This window comes from Conger conger, chromosome 11, assembly GCF_963514075.1.
Source record: "Conger conger chromosome 11, fConCon1.1, whole genome shotgun sequence".
NCBI lineage: Eukaryota > Metazoa > Chordata > Actinopteri > Anguilliformes > Congridae > Conger > Conger conger.
The window spans coordinates 12,571,598-12,594,799 of record NC_083770.1 but is presented as its reverse complement, the minus strand read 5'-3'; the positions used below and the strand labels follow the sequence as shown (position 1 = coordinate 12,594,799).

The 23,202-nt window shown below is 44.7% G+C and overlaps 1 protein-coding gene across 2 annotated transcripts in view; it reads left to right on the top strand.

The window, feature by feature from the left end:
* Positions 1-16,175: 16,175 nt before the first annotated feature.
* ghra (growth hormone receptor a) overlaps positions 16,176-23,202 on the top strand; it is a 53,135-nt gene continuing 46,108 nt past the window's right edge. For both annotated transcript variants that reach the window (XM_061259831.1, XM_061259829.1), the window contains exon 1: positions 16,176-16,599. The gene's annotated coding sequence lies outside the window, so the exon portion shown is untranslated. The remainder of the gene's footprint in view (positions 16,600-23,202) is intronic.

Sequence of the window (23,202 nt, the reverse complement as noted above, 5' to 3'; positions counted from 1 at the left end):
ATTTTAAAATTGGCAACCACTTCAGACCTAAGAAACCAGGCAAGGTGAATCAACTGAATGAACTGCTTTTTCTTGATTATAAGTGCTGAGCTACCATGAAAACATGCAGGTCCTCAGACGCTCCAAGGACAAGAGTGAATGCTGCCACTTCAGCGTCTTCTCCGAAAGGCCGCTTCCTATTAAAGTGAGATGAGTGTATTTTTTGTAGTCCTTGCTTAGGTCAAAGGTCACAGTGAAACAGGAATGTAGGCACAGAGGATGTTTTCAATGGGCAGAATGTTCCATTACATTGAAACGTTCCGTCTTTGGAACAGGACATTCACTCATTCACTCTTCTACAGTTTGACACACACCTTATGCTGGCTGTGCATTGTGTGATGTCGGTCGTCTTTTACTATTTTATACTACTTTTACTATTGGTACGTGTCACACTGCGCGATGTAGCCCCGACAATATCGCGTCTGTCATTGCTGCCCCACTGTGCGATAAGATCCAATAATTCTATAATAAGAGCAGAGATTCCGTCCTACAATTGCAGTGGCTACATCATCTGACATCCACACGCAAAATCTGCAGACTGTGGCTATTAATTTGGGATGCGAAACTGTTTATGAGTGGTAGCAAAAGCGATGCTATTTTAACAGTGCACTCAATTAGCCCAGGCTACTTTATCCACATGTAAGTAATATTTAGTATTTTGTAGGCGTGTCAGGGTAGTAACGCAGGCTTGGTTGATGGTGGAGTAGCATACTGAAGAGTTATTGGCCAGAGTATAAAAGCTCCGGTCAATCACCATAGTATTCAGCACATGGCAGCTCCACCTCTGTTTTAATACTCACGTGTGCCCTTGGACGTTCCAGTGAGAGCACCATGCAGAAAATGCTCTCTTACATTTGAATTGTCCTGAAAAAATAACTTCCGGTCAGGCTTTTCATTTTGTAAGTGCCATTATCCAATTGTAAAAGTAATTACTTGCCCTTGAAGAGTCTCAAACTTATTTTTCTCAATTTTATTCCTCTAATAAACACCATGCTCGCGTTCAATTTTGAATAAAATTAAACAACAGAAGCTACATTTTGAAACGGCACTCCTACGTGTGCTTTTCAGTAGGAATGTGAATTGTCTGATTCTCCTTTATTTAAACTTTTTGTTTCCATGTAAAGGACTGTAAGTGGTTGTGATCTTCCTGAGACAGACTGTGAAATCATAATTGGTGTAATTTGGTTGCATTAAGTCCAATTTGAATAAGAGAAAGGACTGTTCTCTTGCTGCAGTGAAATGTACGGTAATGGAGGGAGCTAACCTTTGGTGGAACTGAAATTGTTTGGTTCATTCCAGCATCTGCTCGTCACAATGGGGATGTCTCGCGACGATCTTTACCCATCCAATTACCGCAAAACGACCCGTGCCCTCATTGGCCAGTTAGACTCACTCAATTTTACATCTCTACCTGGAGACAGGCAGGAAATAATGAATAAAGACCAGGCAGATATTTCTATTAAGGCTATTACAGGAAGATCTCCGATGATAAGTGCGCGGACTGGCCTGGTTTTTATTCACCGCTACGTCAATTAAATGGAAATGCTCTGCCTCCAAATGTCGGCTACACATCAGTAAATGCTGCATGCAGGCAAACGGGCGACTTTTCGTCCCGCGTGTCCGCGAGACATGCGGAAAGGCGCTGCCTGCATGATTACACGCCAGGCTAAAGGAAAGCAGCGTATTTAAAATGTCACTGTGTCCAGGTCAGCGCCACCGCAAATCCACCAATGACCAATCAATAACTTCTTCACTGGCATTTGGCAGATGCTCTTATCCAGAGCGATGTACAGTTGATTAGACTAAGCAGGAGACAATCCTCCCCTGGAGTAATGCAGGGTTAAGGGCCTCGCTCAAGGGCCCAACAGCTGTGCGGATCTTATTGTGGCTACACCGGGATTAGAACCACCAACCTTGCGGGTCCCAGTCCTTTACCTTAACCACTACGCTACAGGCCGCCCTATCTCTGCATATTTTAACATGCTGTTTAGACATCTTTTTTACGCTCTCGTTTAAAACACTTGATAAGTTGTATTTTGGGACCCGTTGTCTGGCATCTGCATTCGCTCCTGATTGGTGCATTTCCCGAGGAAACTTGCGGGCTACATTACCACGATGTTTCTGCACTGAGCCAAGGCAGTCCGCCGCGGTGTCTCGCTGGAAATGCACCAGAGCAGATGCATGCAACTAATAAACCCATTTGGCTCATTACAAATAATCAATTAGCTGGGGAAAGAAAAACAGATGCGTCTGCCTTCTGCCAGGATCCGCCTGGTGACCCAGGACCCACCACGACGGTTCGGCTTTCAACGGCCAGCTAGCTTGCATCTTGTAGCCACCTAGAGCAAGGGTGTCAAACTCCAGTCCGGGAGGGCCGCAGTGTCTGCTGGTTTTTGGCGTGTTTGAGCATGAGAGATACATTTCAAAGTCTTTCATTGGCTAAAAAGTCCACACACCTTGTTCTCATGGCCTTAATTGGCTGCTGATTGAAAGGAAACCACAAATATCAGCAGACACTGCAGCCCTCCAGGACTAGAGAGACACCCCTGACCCAGAGGGTCATTCCTGTTTGAGGAAGAGTTCCTGTCAGGTGAAAGGGTAAAGGGCAGGCTAAAATTGGAGGGGAAGAAGTCGATTTGGCGGCAACAGTCAAGTCCCACTGCAACATCCGTACATTAGAGCCAGGCTTCTACAAGCCAGCCAAGCCTGCTGTGTGTTTGCGTGTGTGTGTGTGCGTGTGTGTGTGTGTGTGTATTTGAGCATGCTTATGTCGATTTGGGTGCATGTGCAGTGCATGTATGTGCATGCATGTTCATTTCAGAGATACTTTAGATCTTTTGCCATGATGGACTCATTGACTGATCCATGAGGTAATAGAACCTGGTACCGGATGTCAGTGTTGCCCCGACACAGGGGCTCGGAGTAGGCAGGGATATACCCCGGGGGAGGGGGCTGCTTCTTTATCAGAGCCCAGAAAAGAAAAGCAGGAAATTACATCCTTGCCCTGGAGAGGCTACTCAAGAGGCCCTTGACCTACACTTGGCACTTTGCCAATACCGAACCAAAAAACAGAAAAGAATCACAGCAATAGCTCCTCCACCTTAAGGTGCTACACACCTGACCAAAGCTTCAGTGCCAAGGACACTTCTTAAAAAACAAGAATTCATCAAGTGTGTTTAGTTTTTTTGGAACAAATGCAGGAAAAACATCCATCTCTCCATCCGACTGAGCAGCACCGAGAGCACAAATGAACTGTAGTCCAATCAGTGCTGACACGCTCCTCGCTCAGTGGAACAAGCTGACGCTTGATTGGCTAGCACAGGCACCAGTTACAAAAACAAAACCAAAAAAATATATAATAATTAGTGATGATTTGTATACCGCCAGGACTGGTTGCCAGGTAGTTATTTTTAGGAGCGAACTCAGAGACAGTCTGTACTGGACATCAGATACTGAGACCTCCCTCTTTTTCCTCTCTCGTCCTCTCAACCACATCATGCTCCATCTTTCCCTCCCTCCCTCCCTCCCTCCGCTCGTGTTCAGCCTGCTTCGTGAACATCTGGTAAGATCCTTCACTCGTCCTACACCTGTATCACCTGACATCCTCCTCTCTGCTTCCCTCTCTCCTCCTCTCTGCTTCTCCTCTTTCTGTCCTTCTCTCTTTCACTCCCGTGCAAAAGTAACAGTGTGTTTCATCGAGTCTGTTTCCAGAGGTTCTTCGGTAACTCCCTTCACGGAATTACACCTGCTGTTTAACCCCCCCCCCCCCCATATGTTCTATGGCTCTGGCACACACTGAAATCCTGAAAGCGAGTCACTGATCACCATGGTAACCAGGTTCCGTCGCCCCCATGGTGACAGCAAGGGTCGGGGCTGTCAATACAACACGGGAAGAACGTAAAATGTCTTGCAGTGCTGACCTGCGCACTGCAAAACCACCAGGAGTTGGGATCCAAACCCAGCCCCTTCCCAAACATGGGCTGAAAGCCATGAGGAAAACCTGTGTACTCTACTCCAGGGGTGTCTAATCCTGTCCTAAAAGGGCCAGTGTGGGTGTATGTTTTAGCTCAGCACCAACACACCTGATTCTACTTAGTAATGTCCTAATTGAATTAACCTAAATTAGTTGAATTAGGTGTTGTAGTGTATGGCTAAAACACCTGCACCCACACTGGCCCATTTCAAGACTTGAGAGCCCTGGGCCCTGTATCAGCTATTTCAAAAGTGCTTCACAAATAAAATCAAATATTATTATATCACAAACCACGATAACAGAGTTAGCTGGATAACTGCATGGAGTACCTGTAAAAAACTTATTTTTACAGGTACGCTCCAGATTTGGGAGAGTTCAGGGTTTTAGTCGGTGCAGTTATGCAGCCAACTCTGTAATCCTGCTTTGTGAAACCAGGCTGTGCTCCACACTCTTAGACCAGTCGGGTTTAACACTGAACTACTGCACCTGCTCTGTACGTGCTCCGGTTCCAGACCTGGGTCAAATACGTCATTGTTTTCGTCAATACTTTTCAAGTGCTCAATTGATCTTGCCTGGCGCAACTGAGCCAACCAAGAGGACCGGAAGGCTGGTTTTGCACTTTTTCATGGGTTCAAATACAACAGACAAGCTCAGTAAAGCGTAGAAGTATTTGAATCAGGCCAGGTCTGTCAGGTCCTGACATGGCAAAACACCTGCAGCCACTGAACATTTGCTAGGCTCCATTTAAACTGGGCAGTTGAGCTCATTTTATTTTGGGAATCTTGGCTCAAAAATCTGGTGCACCTCCAGGAGGAATCGCTCCAAAGTCCGTTCACTTGTGTTGACTTACATTCCCCCCGCCACTCTCTCTCTCTCTCTCACTCACTTTTGTTGGTAACAGTTGTGCAACCTGCCTTGAGTGACATAATTTTTTGTCGGTGGACTGGCTGTACGTGCTGACATTGACCCGTTTGTTTGAAGAGCAAGTGTTCCCCTGTGAAGAATATAAGTGCTGAGGTGGATGAGACCAGAGTCCAGCTTCCAGTTTGGGTTGAGACACAGGCCAGTCTGGGTTGAGACAGAGGCCAGTCTGGGTTACAAGGCAAGGTCTGAACCATTTTGCAGACAGAGCAGGCGTGAGTCGAAGTTAAAATGTAATGCATTTTCCTGTGATTGGTCTCTCTTGTAAAAGAGGTTCTCTCCTGGTTACATATATATTTTTAAACCAAGAGGACCAGAAGGCAGGGTTTGCACTTTCTGAGAGCATTTCATGGGTTCCGATACACCAGACAAGCTCAGTAAAGTGTAGAAAAGCATTTGAATCCAAAACAATTACGTATTTGGCCTAGTTCTGGGAGGAGGACACGAGCTTTGCTACTGAACAGTGCAGTAGTATGATGGTCAGAGAACTGGGTTTGCAACTGACAGGTTTGATTCCAAGCTGGGCACTGCATCTCTACCTGCACCTTCAGACCTGCTACAACACTCCCCGCAGCGTTACACTGCCTGACCAACCGGAGTGGCCACTACGATAGCCTTTTTATCACAATCACCAGCAGAATAATTACATATTTAACATGCATATATTGGTTTAATAAAAACATACATTATCTTCCAAATCATCCCAGTACCTCATCGGCATTGTGAGTTACCACGACAACAGGCACGCCGTTCCTTCAGAATGATGCGTTTGAGACGTCGGTCCTGATTTGTGTTCAGCTGTTACTGAAACCTTTAGAATACAAGAGTGCTTTTAAAAAACTCCCCACGCTAGCATTTCGGTTATCGTCCGTGTATGGAATGATCTTCTGCAATTTGCCTCAATTTTCCATTTTCAATTTCTTTGCAAGGATCTGCCTTGTTAGCCTCCAGATCCCCCACGTCGTGGTCACTGTCAAACCAACAAAATGCAATTCACCTGTCTCCCATGTTGCTACTGCTTGGTGGAGTTTTCACTCGAAAACTACACGACGTTGTATGCAACGTGCGTGCATGGCGCCATTCAAATTTACGCAGAGCACCACAATTGTCTGTTTTATACAGTATTAATACTATGAGCACATTTAATAAGCATTTGTGACTCATACAGGTTCAAAAAATACCTTTAACAACTTTTTAGAAATTGCCTCCTTAAAAAAAGGCTCCACTTTTCTTGCTTAAAGAGTGCTTTCCTACTCAATTTACATTCATGCCATGTGATTTTTTGTTTTACCAATTAATTATCTTGAAGGACAGTCCTGGATAAAGACACATTTCAGCAAGGTTTGCTCTCATTTCTCCCCCATTCTGTCATTTGACTGGCTGATGTACAACCTCATGTTTGGCATACAGTGCAGTCCGTAAGTATTTGGACAGTGACACATTTTATTTTTTTGTTGTTTTCGCTTTGCACTCCAGCAAACGAGCCGTTGAAATAAAACAATCGCGATGTGGTTAAAGTGCAAACATTTAGCACTTTAACATTTAGTGACATCTTTCACCTCCATATTGGGTGAACAGTGTAGGAATTGTAGCCATTGTAATAACTACCAGTTATAGGGGCCCAAAGGTAATAGGGCAATTGGCCGCTCAGTTCATGCATAAAAGAGCTAGCAAAAGGTCTACAGTTGATTCTAGGAGTGCCATCTGCGTTTGGAGTCTTTTTTCTTGTCTCTCAACATAAGAACTAAAAAAGTGTCAATGGCAGTAAAGCAGGCCATCGCTAGGCTGAGAAATGAGAATAAATCAAATCAGCGACATGCTGGTGAGCACAGCAAAGGCAAGTGACCTGGTAGAGCACGGAGGACCAGTGTAGTGGATATCAGAAGAATCCTTTTGAATGGTGAAGAAAAATCCCTTTGTAAATGTTCAACAAATCAAGAACACTCTCCAGGATGTAGGCTTAGATGTGTCAAAGACAACTATCAGAACCATATATGTCTACGCCAGCTTCAAGAATAGAATGGCCACAATTCAGTATCGCAAAAACATACATCGTCTGACCTCAATCTAATTGAGCATGCATTTCATTAGCTAAAGACCACACTGAAGGCAAACAGCCCCGGGCCAAGCAGGAGCTGAAGAGGGCTGCAGTACAGGCCTGGCAGAGCATCACCAGGGAAGATACCCAGCACCTGGGTGATGTCTATGGGTCGTAGACTTCAGGCAGTCATTGATTGCAAAGGATTTGCAGCGAAATATTGAATATGATTACGATATTTTTGTTAACTTGTTCATTTGTCCACAGTCCAAAATTGTAGGGGACGTGTACAAAAAGGGCTGCAATTCTGACATGGTTTGCCCAACATGGATGTAAAAGTCATAGTGTATAGAGTGAAAATGGCAAAACAAAATGTGTCACTGTCCAAATACTTATGGATTCCATTGCATTTCCCTGCGATTGGCTCATGCACAAGCCACAATGTAACGCATTCTCCTGCGATTGGTCACTCCAGTAAAAGAGGTTCTCTTCTGGTTAAATACAGGTAAAGTACAGAAATTAAGATGAGCCCAAGCCCTGCAGTTTTGAGAGCCCACTCCAGTGAAGCTCTCAGGCGGCCGTATCGCACGGATCTAATGAGATAATCCTTTCTGCAAACACGCTGCGTGACTCATGCTCGGGTCAATGAGGGAAATTAATTTATCACGGACTGGAATATTTATATACGAGCAGTTCATGCCCTGCATGCTAAGTTGTTCTTTTTGGTCAAAGTTTTATTCAGTATGAGAGGAGATTGTACCAAAGTGCCTCAATGGAGAGAATCACTTCAACCCCTTGTGGGCGGATGCAACCAGCACGTTACACCTCCCTTAACAGACGGATACAACCTGCACGTTACATCTGCCTTAACAGACGGATGTGACCTGCGCGTTACATCTCCCTTAACAGATGGATGTAACCTGCGCATTACACCTCCCTTAACAGACGGATGTGACCTGCGCATTACACCTCCCTTAACAGACGGATGTGACCTGCGCATTACACCTCCCTTAACAGACGGATGTGACCTGTGTTACATCTCCCTTAACAGACGGATGTGACCTGCGCGTTACATCTCCCTTAACAGACGGATGTGAACTGCGCATTACACCTCCCTTAACAGACGGATGTGACCTGCGCATTACACCTCCCTTAACAGACGGATGTGACCTGTGTTACATCTCCCTTAACAGACGGATGTGACCTGCGCGTTACATCTCCCTTAACAGACGGATGTGACCTGCGCGTTACATCTCCCTTAACAGATGGGTGTGAGACCAGCATATGACCGTTTTTCAAGACACAAGACCGTGAAATGCATTGTGATTCCTAGGCCTTTCTATGGGTTTTCTATAGGGAGCCTTAGTCCATAATGGGTTATGTTCTCAGCTGACCTATTTTTTTGGCACTCCTAAGTGTAGTCGGCACGTGATCACTGACGGACAGCTGAGGTTGTAATAAATACAAATAAATCTAACAGGCCTTTTCAAACAAACTAACAATTGAATGAATGAATGAATAAATAGCATTTCACAATTTTGTCACACTTCCTGACAAATAAATTGGCGTATGCTGTACGTAGTGTTGAGCATCCGGTCACTTACATCTGACTATGGTTTACATATTTATATAAACCAGTTACGGTTTTGTTCGGTTATTGTCAATATTCGTCAGAGATATTTATTATTCTTCAGATTACGTCTTCATATCGCATTCATGTCTACACGTGTAACAGCATAGTCATTATTATCCTGCTGTTACATGTCATTGACATGTTCTCAGTGTGCTTTGGAAACCTTTGTTGTCCTGCTTTGAATTGAATCAGGAATTGATTGAATTGAGAGAGAGAGAGAGAGAGAGAGAGAGAGAGAGAGATGAACACAATGAATGAACAGAACAGGTCAGTCAGCCCATCAAACATTTACCTGCATGAGCATGGAGGCAGAAGAGAAAGGGGGAAAGAGAGAAAAGGGGATGCGGGGGGGGGGGTGAGCAGCAGACAAAGAATTATGTCTTTTACAGAAGGCCTCAGACACCGCCTACGTGCGGGCGAGTCGCCCTGTGTCTGCCGTCTGCCTGCCTGCCCCCCCGTCTCCGGTAATGCAAACATCGTTATCCGTCTGTAACCAGGGCAAGGCGAGAGACCGCTGTCCCCCCCCGTACCTGCTTGCCCCAGGCCCATTGCATCAGCCTCCAAATCTAATTAATGCCTGCCCGCTGACATCAGAGCTAAATGGATGTGCTCGGGGGATGAACCCTGACCAGGTGCATGATGGGAAACCATCCACAGGTTCACAGGGTTTTTTCTCCCGGTTTCTTAGCAACCTTCAACGGCAACAGGTTCTCGGCAGATTAGAATTCATGAGACCGGTTCCTTTGAAGTTTGCCATGTCAAACAATGTCCAGGTGACATTTTTTTTTGCCTTTAATGGAAATGCTTGTTCTGGTTTTATTCTTTATAACAAATATAATATAATGTGGAGATTATGTCAAGCCATTAATAGAGTTTTAGCTCAAAAATAATAATCATTCACATCTCTATATTACTTTACGCTGATTCATTCTCTTACATATTACGTCAAATGCTTCTTTCAGATCGGATTGCCACAGTGGAAACACTAAATCACAGTTTTGTTAAATGGCTTCACAAATCACTACCATAATTAACAGTGAAAAGGGCAAGTCCCCCCCCCCTCTTCGATAGCTGTACGGAATCAATGTTGAACAGGGAACCCAGGAGGGATCAGAGCTAGATTAAACATGGGAAATACTCAAACTAAGAGAACAGGAAGAACGTTTTACAGGCAGTGTAACCTTTGAAAACCTTTCAGTCTCCTGCAGAGGTAAATGGTTCGGAAATGTGCACCATATACCTCATATACCTTTTGGTGTCCAGGCAACCATTCCATTGGTAGTGAATAGGTCTTCCCTCAGTTCAGTGGCTGAGTCTCGACTGATGCACTGACGGAGATGCATTAACAAAGGACAGACCACATCAAAAGAAAATTAGGCATTTTCACAGAGGATATGCATTCTCGCCCTGCACCAACCCTTCCGCACAGACCCGCCCGCCCAGAAACAACCGCCCCAACGCTTCTTCCAAATTCACAGGACAGGATAGAGACGACATACTTGCACCAATTTCTCTCAGAAAAAGTCCAAACCCCCCCCCCCCCCCCCCCCCCCCCGAGCCGGGGATCGAAGCCTGATTGGTGGAAAGAGCTGAAAGGGATTATAGTGGGTGATAGCCCAGGGCGATGGAACCGGACCCCCCGTCTTTTGTTGAGAGAATCTTAAGAACTATCCGGAAGAGAAAAGGCCCCCCGCCCACGTCCTTTACTTTATTATTCTGGAAGATTCACGTTGTCAGAAAAATCAACAGCTGTGTCCAATCGATGTTCGGCGTCTGAAAGGGACAGCGTCATCACAGTGATGGAAGGACGAGGTGAAGTCATGTCTGGACGGTTAACAGGCTGGCATGGTAATTCAGAACACAACATGCTTGTGTGTGTGTGTGTGTGCGTGTGTGTGTCCTCAGTTCACACCTTGTCAGTTATGGGAGGTTGTTGGTAGCCAGCCATGGCATTCACAGGATCATCCTCACAACACTCTCAATTTATTTTAAGGTTTTGTTTTGTGCCCCCCCCCCTCACCCAGGTCCCTCGGCCTTACTAATCTGTCCAATGAACACCAAGAAAGGGTGCTCTCCCATCAGAAGACCCAGATTGAGACCATTAGCCCCAGCATACCTTGCTGCAGAGCTGTTAGCATTAGTTTGTTGCATTAACTTACAACTTACTTGCACATTTTAACTGTTAGTGGAAGAATAAACACATCCAACTAAAAGAAAAGTTGCTTTCCAGAAAATTCCTGGAATTCCAAGTTTCACAAAATGTTAATGTATCCAGGGTCCGGGGTGTTCACAAGGAAACATTGTCGAAACGCTCTCTATAACTATTCTCGGTTCTATTTTGAGATTGCAGTTATAGAAGAATTTGAATTGTGGATGGTGCAATAAACAAATCTTTCACCACTTACACTTGGAACAGGATCAGAATCCTCAAAGAATACACAATGACACAAGCAAGTTTGCATGCAAAATGCCCAGAATGTTGTTTCTGTGAATTTGACAGAACTTGATTAGGACAATGAATATGTTCTAAAACTGTTTGGGTGAAAGCGCTTGTCATAATATTATATCACAATAATATATCCAGAATGTACCCTTATTTGTTGGGTGAATACACAATCATGGTTTCCCCCATGTCTGAATGTTTGAACAATTTAATAATATCTTTTATATTACAGGGGTGAATTGTCAGGTAAATACATGTTTTAACAGAATCTATTGCATATGTCTGTCTGTGCTGGATGGTGTGACAGAATGATTTGATAAGTTTGGGTTTCTAGGGGGACTTTAGGGGAGGTAAAATGGCTGCATTTCATTTTAAAATTCCCCCGTTGACCTCTTTTGGTGTCGCCATTTGTCAAAAGACAGCACGGTTGTCTTTCGTTAGACCCTGTAGCTAAATTGCAGAATAGAATAGCCTACTTCAGGATGATTTCAGAATATTCATCCACCTCTCCGGCAAAACTTCCCCATTTTTTTTTTTTTACTTTTACAGCCGGAGAGGTCTCCAGACGCAGCGATTCTCCCGTACGGGGCCTGACGGAGCTGGGTTCGGTTCACTCGAGGGGAGACTCGGTGGCTGCACTGGCAGGATCGTAGTGGAGCATCGTAAATCTCAAACGTATTAGCTGCCTGCAAGCGATGATTCACGTTTCACCTATGAGTTTTCGTGCTCTACAAAAAAAAATTGAAAAAAAAAAAGCCCACAAAATTCCTCTCGAGGCTTCACGGGGAGTGTTTGTGTCCTGAATTTTTACGGCAGAAACCACTAGACATAAAACACTACGACATTTTGCCCGGCCTCCAAAGTCCCCGGCAGAGCCAAGGAAAGGAGGGGCCTCGTGAGGAAATAAAAGAAACAAACAAATCAATAATCCCGAGGAACAAATACATAAATTTGATTAATGAAGGTCGGACAGCTGCGACGTCTGACCGAATAAGCTCCCTGCCTGATTATAAGGAGCAACCTTCGGTGCATTGCTGGAGGTTCACAGCCAGAAACCCTCACGCAGCAAAAGAGACAGTGTTCTATGGGCTGAGTGCAGGTCCGCATCACTGTATAACACCCTTGTTCTACAGTAAAATGTAAAAATGTAATCGATAAGAAAAGGGCTCTTGATCTGGAGCCATTAACTCGATGCGAAGGGGTTGATCGGCAAAACACTTCCAACCGCACAATTCCTCTCGCTGCCTCCGCCGCGTCGAGGAGTGGTTCGGGATTTTGTAGTTTGGGAACAGGAGGGGCGAGCTGCACCTTTCAAAGCTATGAAACTGAGAAGAGGGATATAAATATAACGTCTGCTCGGCTCCGCGCAGAAAGAGCAATTCCATCTGCCTGACAGGTGTCAAGATTTACTGCAGAGGTGCATGCTAAAAGGCCCAGCTCAGAGGTGGCGGGACACCAGCAGAAGTTGGAGTCTGACCCCCTCCGAATTTCCACTTGGACGCTTGCTTAGTGCCCCACACTAATGAGCTAGCATACACACCCTCATTAGTGTTCCACGGTAATGAGCTGGCGCACACATGCTCATTAGTGTCCCAAACCAACAAGCAAGCATGCACACATTTGTTAGCGTCCCATTCTAACAAGCTAGCATGCACAACCTCATTAGTGTGCCATTCTAACAAGCTAGCATACACACCCTTGTTAGCATCACATTCCAACAAGCAAGCATGCACAACCTTGTTAGCATCCCATTCTAACAAGCTAGCATGCACACCCTCATTAGCATCCCATTCTAATGAGCTAGCATGCACAACCTCATTAGCGTCCCATTCTAATGAGCTAGCATGCACACCCTCATTAGCATCACATCTAACAAACTAGCATGCACACCCTCATTAGCATCCCATTCTAATGAGCTAGCATGCACATCCATCTAACAAGCAAGCATGCACAACCTTGTTAGCATCCCATTCTAACAAGCTAGCATGCACACCCTCATTAGCATCCCATTCTAATGAGCTAGCATGCACAACCTCATTAGCGTCCCATTCTAATGAGCTAGCATGCACACCCTCATTAGCATCACATCTAACAAACTAGCATGCACACCCTCATTAGCATCCCATTCTAATGAGCTAGCATGCACACCCTCATTAGCGTCCCATTGGCTCTCCGATGGCGTAACTCTCAAATTCAAAAGAACGCCCTTGCCTATTAGCGAGTTTAGCCGACTAGTAACACATTCATCCGGCAAATATTTGGACAAGTGAGAGGCCGGGGTTCAAATCCCACCTCGGCAAACGCTTAACTCGCTACACACGCACGCCCTCGTTAGCCTCCCGTACTAACGTGCTAGAATGCAAGCCCTCCCACGCTGTGGCATGTGCGCCCGTGGAAGCCTCCCATTCTAACACGCTAGCGTCATGCGAGGGCGGGGGGGGGGGAAAGGCCGCCTCGGAGAACAATGACGGCGCCCCAGGGCTAAACGTGCCCCCGCAAAAACTCACGGCCCGGACCGGTCGGTTCAAACGTCCGTCACGCCGCCGTGCGAGTTTGACAGCTGCGGCAGCTCGTACGGGAGCCACAGACCGCACGAGCCCCCGTGGACCCGCAGAGCTGGCTGAGCTACGGAGAGCTGCCGTCAATCACCGACATGTCTCAACCAGTCGAAAGAACTGGCTCTTTCAAAGCAAAGCAAAGCATTACGACTGCCTGAGATATCTTCACCCATTTTTGGGTTTTGTGAAGCCTCACAGATCTATGCTGGGGTTAAGGGGGCTCAACCCCTCATATCCCCAACCCACACATTCACACAACAAAAAGTCACATTTATTTAACACAATTTACTAATTAACCAACGCTGGCAGAGGCAAAAAACGTCCTGTCTAGCTTTACCATCTTGATTGTAATTCAGCTGAAACTGGATTAACCTTTGTGCTTCTGAAGTGTATTACAGTATGTGAAAATGCTTTAAGGCACTGAAGACAGTCATTTCGCACTAGACCTAGAACAATGCATATTTTTCTAATTGCAGTTCAAGTATGCATTGTTTTCTGTAGTTGGACCGGCAGGATAAGCGTATGCAGGTTGCTGGCAGATGTTGACAACCCCTCGGATTCTGGGGCCAGGTAATGTTTTGGAGGCTCAGTTACGTCTGTTCAGTTCAGTAAACCCTTCAGTGTACTTAAGATATTTCCATTAAGCTCGGTCCTTTGTTATTTGAGTGTGTGGTGTATATATATATATTTTCCTTTCACATTCTCATTTTGATGTGAAAATTTGTTTTTTGATGGTGGTGGGCGGTGAACCCACAAGCTGCAAACTCGCACAGACCCGTCTGATTGGTCTGCACTTGAGGGCCGGCGGTTGAAGGGGTAGACCGCCCCGACCGTAGCTGGGCGTGCTCCGTCTCAGCCAGTAATCCTTAAATTTACAGCGCCACCTCCTCCGGCTCCACAGAACTGTCCTCCTCGGTTCCCAACAACAAATCAAATATTGATTTTCCTTCCTCCACCACTGACATAAACACTCTTGGAGAACATCCCCCCCGCCCCCATTCTGAGGTGATGTTTAAATGTGGAGGCAAAATGGTGGCCGTGTCCAAAACATCTTACCAGCCTACTATTCAGTGTCCATGTAGTATGCAGCAAGTATGTAACTCAAGACCACAACAGGAGACAAGCAAGCTGTCCATCAGTGTCTCACTTCCTTGTAGTGATGTTGCAGCACGATAGGGCTACGGTCTGTAAACAGCTACAGACTAAAACAGGTCATTATCCGGTGTCATGTGAGTCACCTTCTGTGGCCTGTTCACATAAATTACCTGTTGATTGTTACCATAGAGATATCATATCAGCCATGGTGGATAATTAGTTCAGCACCAGTTTGATGGCAGCTATCCGTCGCAAAATGGGACAAGGGTGCCAACGTCTATAAGAACATAAATATGTGATCAATTCTGTTGTGAAAACATTGATATCCCTGCTGAAAGATCAGTGGTTATAGCTGTTGGAACCTTGGTCTAGAACAGTGGTTCCCAAACACGTCTGCCAGTAAATCACACATGGGTCCCGTTCAGCAAAACACTTATTTAAATGGAAACGGCGGCGCAAACACCAAGTTGTTTAACAGGTATGTTTTGCTACTATGGCGTCTGAGAAGGCCACTCCGGATTTGAAGCATAGGCCTACGTCATTATTGATTCGGGCTACGCCCCCGACACACCTACGAAACCGAAGCGAACCACAGAAGCAAACGTACCTCCAAGCCTGTTGCAAAACGTTGCACACTGTTCGGTGGAGACGTATCGTTCAACCCAGAAACGTTTTCCGATTGAACGTGCCCCTGATGCAACTAATCAAGAGCTTAATTAGTTGAATCAGGTGTGCTGTGGAACACATAGCTGCATCCGGCAGGGGTGATAGAGAGGTTTGGGGGCCGCTGGTCTAGCATGATCGCCTTCACCAAGCTTGTTTACTAGCTTGAATATACCAGTTTAATGCTGCCATCTTGAAACTTGCTGATCTGTGCTGTTTTTCAGCAGGGATAGGAGATAATCTGGGCTCGCAATAAAATACATTTCCTAGCATTTTCTTTCATTCAATATGGATTCTGTATTTGATTGCAATACTCAAATGGACTAGCTACGACTCGACTCTTACATTTTAGACAATTCTTCAAAATGACGCCAAACAATATAGCTCACTCACACTATAATTTACAATTGTCTGGACGTTGTTAAACGAGGGGACGTTGTCTTCTGAATAAAAACTCAGGCATGCCGCACATATTTTACTGTAATATAATATTTTTTTCTTAAAATAGGATGCATACCCACCCAGTCGCTTGAGCGTAGCAATGCAACAGCGCTGCTCGCGCCAGCTCAAAGTGGGTAAAAGGGAAAGCCGTCCGCAGCTGGAAGCAACTTCAGTCCAATCTCACGTTTCAGACCCTTTCTAGCGACCTCTCACCTTTGCCACTTAAGAACAAAATGCAGATGTAGAACAAAATTCAGATGCAGAACAAAAAATGCAGAACAAATACCAGAAGCGTTATACGATTAATAACCGTTAAACGTGCTTTATTACGCAAGTCCGTCCAGCAGAAAATATTAACGTTCAATTGAGTTAGACTACACAACCTAGCTCGCAATTCTGTCGATTTGGCTGTTCGCTAAGGAGTTATGCCGAATGCTTGTCTGCAGGTGGCGCTTCGCTATTTTGAAACAGACAGGCTGGTTAAAGCGTCGATGGACACATTCAGAATCTCGCTATTTGTACAATATTTGCATCGAGAAACTTTACGTTCAGGGAAGAGTACGATCACACCGTTGCTCGGGTGGAGTCTGCGCGTTCGGTACCGATACATTGACTGTAAAGATATGACTGTGTGAGAAATAGGATCTTTCCAAATATCCCAAGTCTTTTTTATTTTGGTAGGGGGGTAGCAATCCCCGTCAGCCACTAGCTACGACTTAGCAGCGTGCTGTCCCGACTCATGAACACATAAAGTGAAGGCGCCACGCATTTCGCTGTTGACAACTTTGTGATAAGGTAAGCGACTTTAATTAGTTGAACGCTTGCACGACCTATTCGCGCTTTGTTTTTAATGATGTGAATCACGGGTGCCTGTGTGTTTTAGTTGGATTTAGCCATATCTGTTTGCAGCATTTATACTAGTACTCACGAAAAAAATCCCACAAAAACAAACGGGTTACTTTCCTACATAGCATATGTGAAGCAATTTATTAACATGCGTGCTTCGTTATTTTTTCCTGTGCATCTCCTGGATGAGAAAACTGTATTAGATTATAGTTCGCAGGAAAAACCGCAATCGAATAGATTTTTTTGCAAGCTGTCTTGATTTAATATCTCTGGAGCTTGCTTGTCACACAGTCAGCCCACGGCTAGCAAGTCAGAACGAGTCCAAGTTTTAAGCTGTACGTTAGCTAGTTAGCAAGGTTGCTATATAAACATCGTTGCAATGTAATGTACAGCTTTTGGTGTGGGTGTACAATAAATTGTACATTGCGTTTATTTAATACTGAAATGGCGTGCCGACGATGTGAACATTTAAGTGTAGCTGGTTTGTATGGTATCTCTACAAGCTAACGAGCCATTAAAGAAAAACTAGTTAAGATGTATTTTTAAAGAAAATTACCTACCGAACAGTGTTGCATCATGTTGCACTGTAAGCAGGTTTTACCAGCACTTTAGAAATGTTAACCAATTAGATAAGCAAGCAAGGAAAAGTTCATTTAAATGCTTCCGAGTTCCTTAATGTGAATGCAGATCATAGTTTCTTGCACTAAGAGTAATGGGTTTGTCGACCTGAATAATGTTTTCAATAGATTGCTACGTTTAAACGACGCTGTGAAAATGTGTGCAGAAATCCAAAAAAGGGTTTTTAAATGGAAACTTTTTTTTTTCTCGAGCACAGAACATGTGATGAGACGGAGAGGGTTGTGTTCATATACACCTTTACCAAATAATCGAATATGTGATGCGTATTCAAGATTACAATGTTTTTTTTATTTTTCACATTTCCCATAAAGCCATCATGTTCATATTATTGTAATCATACGCAATGGCACGTATATATACTGAGTAAAAACTGCGTATTTGTTGTATATGTGGATTCAGCAGTTATTTGAAGGGAATTTAAAGTCTCCTATACGATACATATATATATATATTTTTTTTTAATGGGGCCTATGTTGAAAACAAAGCTACAAGGGGGAAAAAAACTGTCAAAAAATGTCAGGTTGCCTTGTAAACACAAGCTTTTGCCTCGGCTATTCGCGGAGAATGGATGTAGACGGTTGTGCTTTTAAAGTGAAGGAAAAGGCGAACATCTGGCGACAATTGAGAATGTGATATGACTCCGTTTGCCGACACGATATGTAACAGAACTTTGCAGTTATATTGTGCGTTTAACGCTACTTGGGATTTGTACTTGCCCCATCCCCCCAATTCACACCACTTCCACGTGCGTATCTGCACTCTCCCCCTATGGGGCCAAAGCGGGGTGTTATTTTTTTTAGTGGTGGGTTGAAAACAAATCAGAAATCTTTCCGAATTACTTCCCATACCTCTCCCATAAATGGGGGGGGGGGGGTCAAATCTTAAGATTTGACCGCTGCCAGGAAGAGAAAATACAAAAAGAAACACTATGCGACTTTTAGTTTTGTTTCATGAATGCGGTGAGCCTCAAGAAGGCTATCCAGCCTTTGTTTTCAACCCACCACTGTTACATATCGTGTAGGCTACAGTGTGTTAACTCGCCTGAGGAAAAGCCCGCTAACTGGAAATAAGCAGGACTCCAGTCACGTTTTTAGCAGCGGGCATGTAGGGGGTGGAGTCAGTTTGACAGTGACCTCTGACGTTGCTGGAATGGGGTCCGGGGTCAGCTATGTCCTCCATAATTCACTGAAAGCATAAGCCACCATCTTGAGCGTCGACACAAGAATGTGGCCACTGAAAAGCAGGGGAGAGCCATATTTGAAGGCTTTTTGGCTTTTTTGGCTAAACATGACATGTTTTGTGGTGATGCATTGGTTGTAACTTTGGTGAATGCCCTAAATTCATATGCCAAATCAATAAAGCCAGGTTTAGGCACACTGAAAAGTGCTTTGGGTTCATTTTCCTTAAATGAATTGTGGACTACTTCAAATGAGTAGCTTCCTGACTATTATGCACACCCCTAGGGGAAGCATTTTCATTTTTTGAAGTTGAAGTGGAAGCTGAAAGGAACAAAACTCCCAGAAAAAGGCTTATTTGAACACTGTATTTATGCTGCAGGTGCTGAGGTTGAGTGTGACGAGCAAGTGCGGCCCATTATTTCAGATGTTCGACGCTGCTTGCGTGTGCCTGGGCACTTTTGCGAAGGAGGAATTCTGTTCTAAGATCGGAGAAGCGCTGCGCTACACCGCGGAAACATTGTGAACGACGTGCTGAATTCATGAAATGGTGCTAATTTGTGTGCGCTGACTCGCTCTCATGGAAATGCGTATATTCGTATAGGGACCCTCCGAGGAGTGTAAAGTCTCGTAAAATGAATTGCGTTTATATGAAAACAAAATTAAGTAACGTAAAAAATTTAATTGAAATTAAAAATGAATATATTTTTGGTTTCCTGCTGATATATGTGTGTGATTATAATTGTATTGTAGGGTTTATGGTGTACGTCATATGTATTTGCAGTTATATGTTAGGATCGGTGTTAAAATGGCATTCTTTCAAACCTTACTTAAATGAACATATATTTCTTCCGCCAGGAATCATAACTGCTAATCGTATCATCTGTGATATTTGGAATCCAAAGGTAATTGCATTAGGATTAGTGTAATTGCATCAAGTTCACTCGGGTTTATAAAATCAGAGTGAATGTGTATGGTATTGTCTGTTCTCATGTAAGTAGATCCTGTATTTGCTTAAAAATAAATAAATAAATAAATAAATAAATAAGCGTTGCTAAAATTACCTCAATCTGGCTAAATATCTTCAGTAAAATTAATCTTTGACATTTATGAATTACCGAAAGTATAAGGTGTTAAAATGCACACATTTCAAATAATAATAGAAAAAATGTGTGCGCTAAAACGGTGCGCCAAAACGGGCATTGACAGTGTTGGTATTGGATTGTAAATGTATTCCAGTTTATTTTGTTAATGTATGAAACGAAACTGTATTTTCCTCAAGATGGCGCTAGGGGGAGCTGCTTCTATTAATTGACCTCGCGGGCAAATTGTTCCCAAGGATAAAGCCGGTTTCACACTCTGACACAGTTGCTCGGGTGCCAGATCCTCCCTTGATTAGTGTTTTTCGGTAGAAACCTGGGGGTGAGAACAGTAGGAAAAACATTCACAGTGGCACTGAGGGATATGGGAAAGGCTTCGAGCTTGTTCAAAAGTTCTGCACAAACTCTTCATTTGGATCCTTTGAAATGGGCTTTAGAAATGTTTTTACACCAATATTCACCTGCCTAAACCAGCCATCCTCTATTTCACAACTCAACCTGACTAATACTCTAAATCGATCTGCACAAAAACTACCTGAAATAAGACCTTTAAAAAGCCGTCAGTACTACAGGTGCAGTGCAGTGTTAGCTCTGCAAGCAACTGATTGCTCGATTATATTTTCCATAAAGCACATAGGTGTTGTCCGATCACTGCAAGAGCCCTATGTTTCACTACTGATGGTGAATCGTTTGCAGCCTGTGAACTCAAAGTCGTTTGCTGTCCAGATAGTTTGCGGTCCCTGTGTAACCGCTGACTGTAGCATGATTATAATTGGGCGTGCGCTTCCTGAGTTGTGAAGAATACATTGTGTAGGTCATAAACGTGGATGCTATAAGCAGAGAGATAATATGAGGGCTAGCTGCAATGATGGATCTGCTGAAATGTACTGGCGTGATCTTGTTCCAAGGGATGTCTATGGATGACATTTCATTAACATGCTTTACTCCGCAGTGTAATGCCAGTGTTGTGTTCAGGAGTGGGACACGGTGACCTGTCACAGTGTCTAGGGGTATGACTCTTCGTGAACTGGGCTTGTAATGCAAAGGTTGTGGGTTTGAGTCCCTGTCATCATAACCTTTCAGTGAGGTAATTAACTTGAATAGCTTCAGTAAAGTTTCTGCTAAATGCCAAAAGTGAAATTAAAATCTGTGCCTCGCTGCCCCACAATCATGCAGCATGAACATAGGACAGTGGTGGTCATCCCCTGTTACAGGCGCATCCTGATATAGACGCACTTCATCACGGTCGCACATTGTTACAGTCATTCTCATTCGTCAAACACAGTTACGGACACATCATGGTAAAGTCACATCACATTACAGTCAAACACACACATCATTAAAGTCATGTCTTGTCTGTAACGTCTTATTACAGTTGTACCCCATTTCAGACATTCTCACTGGTGAGACCCTGTCACAAACTGTCACCATTGCAGCCCTCTATTTATGTCCTGCTCCAGTTGCTTCTTGTTCATAAACCACAGGGTTAAAGTCCCCCCCCCCCCCCGTCCCCCACCCCCACCCTCACCCCCACCTCCCCGCCGCCTTTGGGCAAATTTTCTAGCCTCAATTGCTGCGGGAAATATCTTGCTGAATAAATGCATCTCAGAGTGTCAGCGGTGTAATTTTCTCATCAATATAGCATGTCCACAATGAAAAGAAATGGCAACATATAAATTGCTAATGGTAATGTTACAGTGCGCAACTGTGGGTTGATGGAAAGAACGACGCATTAAGAATCGGCTTATTTCGTATAAAGAAAAGAGCGGTCAAATTACAGCGGCGGCAAATCAGGTTGCCGTTGAATAACACCGGCATTAGTATTCATGAGCTTAAACTCGTTTCCGCGAGCTCGCGCATTTTAAATTGTTCGGTTGCGTTGAAAAAAATGTTTTAACGTCCGTGGCTCTGCCGCAAGCTAAAAGGAACAGTTGTTACGTGACGGTGAGGGAAAATGGAAATAAACGCCCAAAGGTGCGGTTTGATCCGGCCTTGTTGTTCTGTTATGGAACGGGTGGCCCTGGGCTGTTGCACAGGTCAAGGATGAAGCTCTTTCATGTTTATTCAAAGCTTCCAGCATTAAAAGAGATGATAGCATTTTTTCTCTAGGACTGCCACCTCTATAAAGCAAGCTGATTATGTACCACATTGGGAATGTTGGTAATGTGACGACTGGCAACGTTCAAGTTGTGTGTTTTGCAGGGATTGTCCTGCCTGATATTTAATATATTGTTATTAATTTGACTGTTAATCTTGGAAGTGTGCTTTGTAGTAGTAGTAGTAGTAATGATAGTAATAATAATGGTAATAATATGTTAATAAAATCTATATCTGTCAAACAATGCTGATAACAGACCAAAACCAAAAGCGGCATAACTTCCGACGTTATTTGGGTTAAAAAGTATAGGTTTGGAGGTCCCCCTCCCCCGCACACCCCCACCATATCTCTGTGAGTGGGGTCATGTTTAGTGTCTGTTAAACGTTGCATGTTTGAGAGTAATGTGAACAGCAGCCGTTGAAGGTACACTGTATTTCCACGAACTCCAGTGCCTGGGAAAGGGCCCATTTCTCCGTACCTGCGTATCTCTCTGACCCTGCGCACAGGCTGTGCTCCCTGGCAGACGTGTGCACAGCCTTTCTGTTGCAGGCTGTTGGTTCTCACGGTGCATGTGACCCTAGGGCACTGATGCCCTCCGTGTTCCTGCAGATGGAGTGCTTAGTCTTGTATCACTGAGAGTCTATGCTTTCACCCACTATCTGGGTTCAGGGTCTCTTCCCCATCTCAATGCAATGCTGGATCGAATATGAAAATGTATTGGTCCTGGACTACTGCTATTCTCTGCTGGCTGGCCTTCCAGCATCCACCGACAGACCCCTACAATCCAGAAGGCTGTGGCTCATCTGGTATTCGACGTCTTTCACGTCACCCCCTTGCTGCCTGTTATGACTCGCATCTGCATCTGCAACTGCAGCGAACTGCAACCGCAACCGCAAGTCCGCTGCATCGTAGCCTGTTGTGCCACCGCGGCTCCATACTCCCGTCAAATTCGAAACTTTGGTGCTCGCATACCAGGCAGTTAAGGGATCAGCCCCAGCATTCATCTAAACACTTCTCACAACCTCTTCACGGCCAGACCCTGCTACTTCAGCACACTGGCACCTCCCCCTCGTCACACCTGCGCTTCCCGGTCATGACTACTGTCTGTTCTGGCTATGTGTACAGCTTATAATGGCTAAACACATAATCTGTGTGATCAGGCTAGGACTTGGAACTGTACTTTCCTCTAGGGTCCTCAAGGCACTTGTCCCTGGGTTTGAATTGCCAAATACCTTTAATATAATGTAATGTAATGTAATATTGGAAATGTCTGATTTATTCTGGCTGAAAACGCACCTTTGGCGTAGAGCTGGCTGTGGCATTGCCCTGCAGACGTGTAGAACGTGCCAGGGCACGGCGCGGTTGCTGACTGCGTGCGGTAAAGCAGGCCTCCGCTCACAGACCCCCGCGGTTCAGCGAGAGCGAAGGACAGCGAGCCGCTCTCGGGAAAAGCCGAGATCAAAGCCGTGGAATGTCCGACGCCGCCGCGGCTCCCAGACGGGGGAACGGCCTTGATGCGTCTGCCCGCCCGGAGAGAGCA